Below are 9,457 nucleotides of genomic sequence, written 5' to 3'. Positions count from 1 at the left end.
TCAAAACTCATCCATGGAGGTTTGGCCAGCATGGGTGTCCATACCCACTTTCTAATTTTGCATGGAAATGAGAAAAAAATGCATGGGTAGTGAAAATCACAAGGAAAATCAATGAAATTTACCTTTTTAATGCTTGATTTCTTGATTTCTCTTTATTTTCTCCAAAATTTTCAGCTAGGGTTCTTATTTCTTTTCCCCCTTTTCTCTCCTGGTTTGGACAGCTTGAAGTAGATGAGAATTCTGGAAATTTTGACCTTTTTAAAGGCTAAAATAATATAATATTATTATTATTTTTTTGTTTTATTAATTCGTTAAATTCTAGCCATCCATTTGTTTCCAAATTTTCACCATACACTTGTCCCACATATCCATAGCTTAGATAAAATTTTCAGACTTATCCAAAGTCTTGGTGGAGTAATTTTTCAAATTTACACTTTTGTCACCGTAAAAGTCAAAAATTACATTTTTACCCCAAAAATTGAAAAATTGTCCATAGATATATTTTTCATCCCTTATACTCATACCATTCTCCAATTTGTCAAATGTGATCTAAATTCTCTCAAAATCTCAAATTTTGTCTGCGAGTGGAAAAATTACGATTTTCCCCTACACTTCAAAAATCACCGAAATTAAACTTTTACACTTCCAAACCTCAAATTATACTCCAATACTCAAATCATACTCGAATAAGTTAAATGGGGCCAAAAAAAATCTTTTCTAAAAATTCTCATTTTGACTCCAGGTAGCAAATGACCATTTTGCCCCTAGATAGTGAAAATTTTGGTTTGACTCCAAATTGATCTTTGAACTCCGAATTACCATTTGAGTCGTCACTGAGCTGTGAAACTCTTAATTTCACCTTAAAATTCCTATTTGAACTAGTTCGAGGCTTAATCGACTTAATGGTACCATTAGGGGCAATATTGTCTTTTAACGATTTCTCGAAATTCCTAAATATGCAAACATTCGATTGAGCATGTAAATGACGTCGTAATTATTTTATAGAACAGGATTTGACATTTTAAGTATGTTATTTATGTTAAATTTTATTATATTTGATGTTATTATTATTTTGCCATAATTATTTTTATAATTATTAACTTTAAATTTTAATAATAAAATTATATTTAATTGTAAATATTTTAAGTTAATTGTGTTAAACTTGTTAGGAAAAATCATCTTAATTGTGTTTATTAATCTCGTCGTGTCGTATAAAAAATTTTGACATATTTAATAAATATGTTGTCGTATCGTGTCATGTTATACGGTTATTAAATATATCCGTATATGTATTTCAGATGCTAATATGAATAACTATTCGTATTGTATTCGTATTTAACCTTATCATATTTCGTATCTTAATCGTGTCGACACAATTAAGACATAGAAATATGAATTACCAAGTCTAAAATGGTCAGTGGACATAAATAATCAATTACAAAGCAAAAGGAATAATATTTTAAAAATTAGGAAAATTAAAAATATAATTTTGATCAATACACTTTTTTTTTATCTAATGCTATCTTCTTATATTGCTTTATTTTTTAGATGCTAATTCGTTATTCTTTTAATAAATATAATTTCTAATTTACCTTCATTTTCTCCAAAAGAAATTGTTAATCATTTTAAGGGCCAGTTTATAATTGAAATGAACTCAACAATACCATATCATTAATCCCGCTTTATAATTGAAACGCAAAATATTTGATTAAAATTTTGAATATATCACCTTTGAAATGATTTATTATTGTAACTATATGCATATATAATCAAAAGTTAAACTTACAAGGAATTATAATTCATTTTTCAAATTTTTGTTCTAATTGGGTATAAATTTTTCATTAAATGCTATACAAAGATTTTATTTGATTAATGTTTTAATTACTTGTTATTGGTTACTTACGTTTTTATTTTTTAAAAAATTTTATAAACAAAAGCAAAAGCAAAAGGTCAACAACAATATAATAATTAAATTAAAATGTATGAATGCTTACAATGTAACACAAATTATAACTTAATTAATTAGTCTATATAAAATTAAAATCATGTATTTTATCATCAAAAGGAATAATATATATTAAATGTATAATTCTAAAAAATTTATTAATTTCAATACCAAATATATTTATTTATTTTATCTTTTTATCTTCAAAAGTACATAAATAAATAATAAAATTGTAGATAATTTAAATCTTTTAGGGACATTTTAAAAAATAATCCTTAAAGATAACATGTTTTTAAAAATAATCCTCTTTATAATTTTAACTATTTTTAGCCAAGATGGACAAAATTACCCTTAATGAAGTTACACGCTATGATGTTACACGCCATATACAAAAACTTGTGACAAGCTATGGTTAGCGTGTTACACGCTGTGGACAAAAATATGTGACACGTTATGTACAAAAACTTGTGACAAGCCATGGTTAGGGTGTTACACGCTATGTACAAAAATATGTGATAAGTCATGGTTAGCTTGTTACATGCCATGTACAAAAATATGTGACAACCCATGTGCAAAAACCTGTGACAAGTTATGGTTAGCTTGTTACATGCCATGTACAAAAACCTGTGACAAGCCATGGTTAGCGTGTTACACGCTATGTACAAAAATATGTGACAGGTCATGTACAAAAACCTGTGACAAGTCATGGTTAGCATGTCACATGCTATGTACAAAAATATTTAACAAGTCAAGTACAAAAACTTGTGACAAGTTATGGTTAGCTTGTTACACACTATGTACAAAAACTTGTGACGAGCCATAGTTAGGTTGTTATACATCATGTTGAAAAAAATACTGTTGTTACATGCTATGTAAAAAAATATGTTACACGTCATGGTTAAAAAAAGTTGTTACACGCCATGTTGAAAAAAAAATATTATTGTTACATGTCATGTTAAAAAAATATTGTTGTTATACGACATATTCAAAAACATTTTGTTACACTTTAATACCTAAAATGTTGTTGTTACTTACGAACCAAAACTTCAAATCCTCTCAACTTTTTTTTTTTATTTTTCTTGACAATTTGACATAGATTAAAGTGTTTCTAATATGTTTTCATAAATCAAAATACAAATATTTTTTTATCTAAAACACCTACTTTGACTAAAAATAAAAAAAAAATCTTTGAAAACTTAGATTTATAAATTTCAAAATTTTGAGTTTATTAGTATCTAGGTCTCGAATTGATTCAATTCAAAGCTATTTCATACATTTGTGATTATTTTTACCGCTTTAGTTTTATTCAAAATACCTAAAAATCGAATTTTTCAAGCAGTCACCCACCTAAGCACATCAAAACCATTACTTGGTGTTTTGAAAGCGTAAGAAAAAGAAATCTGAAAACGCGGGAGAGAGAAATCAGAAGCATAGCAGACGATTACCAAACAGAGAAATCGATAAAATTTGAGAGATTGAGATGGTGAGAGAGAAATTTGAAATACAAATGGAGAGAAATAGTAAAAAATTTTGATGAAGTGTTTAATTTATTTGAAATAATTTAAAAAATATTTTTGTCAAGTTAAAATTAAATATAATTAAAAATAATTAAACTTATTTTGATAATTACTTTTAAAATATCTAAATATTTTTATCAAAAAAATTATTTCTCACAATTTCTTCAATCTTTTATCCATAACTTGTAACAACATATATATATATATCACATTCATATACACTTGTTTACTTGCTAAAGTCACAAGGCTCATGATCAATGTGTGGCTAATTAATGCTTGATAGTGACTGGAACAATTTCTTTCCATTCATATACCCATCAACCCATCACATCAAATAATGTTGGACCAAATTTTCTTTGTTCTTTTCCCTTATCCTCAATGAATGCGGTGTCGGTTTTCCGCCCATTTCTTTTGTCCCACTCCAATCCTTCAATTTATACTTCAGTCTTTTATTCCAAAAAAATTACACATTACACAAGAATTTTTACTGGTCTTCGGATTATCATTTAATTATAAATCTTTATTTTATAAATGTAAGAAGATAAAAGTTTAAAAAACTTTCAAAATAAATATTTTTATAATTATAAATATTTATTTTTAAGATTTTTCAATTTTTAAATTTATTTATTAATGAGGTGATGTAATTTAATTCACTTATAATGTATAAAATTCATATATGACAATGCTTAAAAGATAAACCTAATTATAAAACATGTTAATAGATTAATAAATACCAGTCATGTAATAAAAGATGACAATAACAAAACTTTCAAACAAATTAAAATATTATATTGAAAATAATTCATTATAATACACCAAAAAAACATCTAAACATGTATTAAAAATAAAATCATCCCTTAAGCCGTCACACCATAATAGGAATATGTCTTACTCGAATAATTATATAGTCAAATTTTTTATTATTTTTGAGAAGTTAATATATATGTGATATAGATGTTTAAAATATAAAGAAAAATTAGATTAACATCATCAAAGGCTTTACTTTATGGTTAATTTTATGATATTAGTCATATAAAGAAAAATTTACCCTTGGATGTTTTTATTTTGGAGAGCTTAGGCGTATAACAAAATCATGCTTTTAGGTTGAAAAAACAGTCCAGAAATTGAGCCAAAATTTCTTGAAGATCCCATTAAAAATGAGAAGTTTAGGCTTCATATTTTAGCAACCGAGAAGTTTAAAATTCAAATTAATAACGTGATATAGATGTTTAGAATTGCTGTCCGTTCATTTTATGGGAGATGATGCAACGGAATGAGGGGTCTGCTTTTGGTTGATGCTGTGAAGAGATAATTAAAGTATTGCTTTTCTGACTTTGTTTTTTTAGTGGGTTGCTGAGGTTGATCTTGATACGTATTGTTGAATAAAAAAAAAAAGGAAATTTTAAGAACTTTTGAAGTTCATGGTAATATTTCTTGTAGTACTTGATAACAGCACTGCTAGCTATTATATATATTAAACATATATATTTTAATCATCTAAAGATAAATCTTTTTTGACCTTTTTACTTTGAAAAATAGATAAATAAATAGTAAAAACGTGGATAGCTTCAATCTTTTATCCATAAAGATGCGGCAACACGTATATCAACAGAATGTTTTCTTGTTCACTTACCAAAGTCATAAGACTCATGATCAATGTGTGCATATAATTAATGTCTGATAATAATTGGAATAATTTCTTTCCACTTTTATATCTATCAACCTATCACATCAATAATGCTGGACTCAGATTTTCTTTGTCCTTTTCCTTATCCTCCATGAATGCACTGTCGATTTTTAAAAACATCATTGAAACTAATTGATCATAACACATCCCGCAAAAATCTGACCATGTATTTAAAACAAAATCATCACCTTCAGTTGCCACACCATGATTGTAATTACTGTTTTTGAATTTAATAAAATTAGTACATTAAATTAAAAAAGATGTACTACAATGACATTTAAAGCGACATTAACTGGTACTTATAGGCACCCATTAAATTCAAACTCTTTAACTGTTTCTTATATGTCATCTTCATTCCATTTTTCATATACAACTAAAAGTAAATGACAAACTTGAACAAATAAGTAACAAAAATATGTTAAATGATTCAAAGAGAAGAGATAGAAAACTACAAGAAACTTGATTTTTGTTTTTTAAGATTATAGTTTACAAGAAGAAAAAAGGATTGCAAAATCTTACTGTATAGTAATGAGACAAAAAATGACAAAATATGAAAAGAATGAAAATTTTATAAAATAATAATTTTATATGTCTTACTTGAATCACTACATATTCAAACTTTTTATCATTTCTGAGAGGTTAATACATGAAATCGTACCTGTGTCACGGAATTTATAAGTTTAACATGAGATTACATTAAAAAAAGTTAGGCAACGTATCAAGAGTTGAGAGATTTGATGACAAGATTTGGTACTTTGAAAAAAATTTCCACTCATTTGGTATTAATTAAAAATAGATAATTCAAGTGAGAAAAAAAGAAGAACCGAAACTAAAATTTCTTAAATATTATTTAGAAATTGAGAAGAAAAATCATTCAATTGCTATGAAGGATTTTGCCACATGTAACTATCAGCCTTTCACGTCATTATTATAACCTTGTTTTCTTCGTTGATTCTTTTTTCTTATAGTTAAAGGAGAAACAGATGCCTTAGTATCATTGGCCTTAGCTTTGAAAAAAAGCGTGACTTCTTTATTTGAGATGCCTTGTTGCTATATACCGATTCTTTATTTTCAACTACAAAATAATTAAGAGTACAAGACAAAGTTTGGCTGTATGTTTTTATTTCTAGTTTGATATACATTAGGGAGTTTGTAAAGTTTTTCTTTTTTTGTATTGTCCTTGGGTCCATGTGGATGATGTCATTTTGGCTTGGTGGGATATACCTGGACATTTGTGGGTATATTGCCAGTTTCTTCTGTTTTCCATCGGTTTGATGGTGGAATTTCTTCGCAGCTTAATAAAAGCATATTATCATTTTTCAAAAAAAAAATAATGTGACAAATTTTTAAATTATCTTCGAAACAAAAAATCAGTTCTACAATTTATATTTTAACAAATTTCTATTTGATTATATATGTAATCTATAATTTATATAATTTCTACTTTATGGTTGATATTAAGATATTAGTCATATAAAGAAAAATTTACCCTGGGACTTTATGATTTTGGAGAACTTAGGAGTATAACAAAATCATGCATCTAGGCCAAAAAAGCAGTCCCGAAATTGAGCCAAAATTTCTTGAAGATCTCATTAATGTTGATTCTATTTTTATATTTGAGCCACTCATTTTTATAACTGTTAAAGATAACTGAGAGAGAAGAAAATGATAAAAGCAATGATAAGATTTCTGAAATTTATATGAATGGTTTCCTAAACAAGTGACCACAAGGTTAATGGTATAAAAATAAAGTAAATTTTAGGGAAAAAATTAAAATAAAATATACTTTTTTTAAGGAATATATTCTTTTGTATTATTGAATATTATCAAGTAACATATATTCTACTTGAAATGATTGGGGGTAAATATTTTATGCATTTTATATACAATATGATCAAAATGTTACACTTGATCAATTAATTATTGTCGTTACGTGTGGAGTCGAGAATCCAGTCGTTCGATGTGACTTTTTTATAAGGTACAATTGACCACTTACTGTCGTTACAGTTTTCTTCTATAATGTGCCTCATATCCCCATTGAAATGTTCACCTTTAATCCAATTGACCACCTGCAAGCAATCAATTTCAGCTTCAGATACTAGCACCTTTTCACTGCAACTTGTCAAAAGGGACCAACGTAAACAGCTTACTTCTGCCATCGAAGCATGTGAATGATAGGCAATCCTCACTTTCCAACCAATACAAGATCTCCATTAAAGTTTCGTCCTATAAAGCTTGCCCCAGCCATTTACATCAAATACCGATGCATCACAATTTAGCTTAAAACTAGCTAGCTTCCTCCATCGTCATTCTTCAACTAAATAAGGCATCCAATTTGGACTTTGCACCACTACAGCATTACGAAATTGTAAACTCATTTCATTGCCCATTTTCGCTATCTCATTCGGTAACCTCTTCTCATTTTTAAAAATTGCCAAGTTTCGGCCGTTCCAAAGAGCCCACACAATGTACACAATCTCCTTCATTTCTACGTTATCCATTTGCTGCAACAACAACCTTATCCAATCTCCAACAGAGGCAAACTGATTGGATATGTCTTTAAAACCCCATTTAGTACAAAGCCAAATTGCTCTGGCAAATGTACATTCACACAATACGAGTATCTGCTTCCAATTCAACTCCACATATGAGACAATCAACTTCAACATTAATTCTTGCCCTAATCAATGCACTCCTTGTAGGAGGACCACCTGTCAAAACCTTCCACAAAAATACAATGATTTTCCCAGGCAATTTGAGGGCCTATAATTTTATCCTTATTGAAGCCTCATTACTCAATGAACTTGGGCCAATTGCACCTCCTATCATTGTGCATAACAACCGGTAACCCAACTTAACCGAGTACTTCCCATCTTTGCTGTTATACCAAATTAATTTGTCCTCTGGACGCCTTATGCTCAAACGTAGTGTTAAAATAAGAGAGCTTTCATATGGTGGAAAGCACTCTCTAATTTTCCTTCCATCCCATCGTAATTGATCAGCTAAAATAAATTCACTAACCTTTGTCAAATCTGTCATAGTTTCATCACATACATGAACCAGTCTAGGGGTCTCATAAGGTATCCAATTTTCTTTCCTAACCTGAATTTTCTCTCTAATAAGAACCTTTTTTTGATGAGTTCTTGACTTTCCTGAGTACTTTTCTACAAATAACTCGGATTAGAACCCAAAGGACCTCCATAAACATCGTCCTAGGAAAATATCGAGCTTTTAACATCTTGAAAGCAATAATACGCCTCTCCATTTGCTTTGTTAACATAGCTAAATTGAATTTCCGTGTGTCTCTAAATCCCATCCTATCCCTTTCCAATGCTTCGATGAACACATTACCTACCAGCTCTTCCACTGTATCTTAGATTTGGTATTACTTCCTCCCCACCAAAAACTCACAACAGCAGAATCAATCTCCCTACATAACCAATCCGGAAGTTTTTGAGTATCTCATAACATAAATGGGAACGGCTTGTGCCACAGCCTTAATTAAAACCTCTTTCCTGACCATAAGTAGCAATTTGTTTTTCCAATTAAAGACTCGTTTCAATACTCTTTCCTTTATATAACTAAAAATTTGTTTTTTCAAGCCTTCACAAATAGGCGGCATACCTAGATATTTACCTCCCTACTGATTCCATTGCATTCTCAAACATTATGACCTCTTTATTAACTTGCAACCCAGAAATATTTGTTCTAGCCTTTGCAATTGTCAACAAACTAGATAAAGCCTCTGAAATAAGCACAAAAATAAAAAGAGACATCGGATCTCCTTGTCTTAAACCCTTGGATGGTACTATCATTTCCGTTAAGAGTCCATTGAGAAAAATTGAATAAGTCACTATTGAAACACACCTCATAACCATATCTGTAAATTGATCATAAAATCCCATTTTCTACAAAAACCTTATCCAAATGACCATTCCACCTCCAATGAAATCTTCCTTTAGAAAAAAAAAAAAAACCATTCCACTTGATCATACTCTTTGCTTATATCTAGTTTGAGTGCAAAATTTCCCACCTAACCTTGTCTCTTGTTATGCAAAAAAAAAAAAAAAACAACAATCTCATGTGCAACAATAACATCGTCATTAATTGATCTACGAGGAGCAACAGCACTCTGACTTTCTGTAATAATCATAGATAAAAAAGCCTTCAACCTATTTGTGACTACCTTAAAAGCTATCTTATACAGTACATTACTGTAGACACATAAATTAAAAAAAAATAATAATAATAAATAAATTAAATAAATAAAATAATAATAAATAAATAAATAAAAAAAAATAAAAAAAT

This window comes from Theobroma cacao, unplaced genomic scaffold, assembly GCF_000208745.1.
Source record: "Theobroma cacao cultivar B97-61/B2 unplaced genomic scaffold, Criollo_cocoa_genome_V2, whole genome shotgun sequence".
Taxonomy (NCBI): Eukaryota; Viridiplantae; Streptophyta; class Magnoliopsida; order Malvales; family Malvaceae; genus Theobroma; species Theobroma cacao.
Note: the sequence above shows the minus strand (reverse complement) of the source record.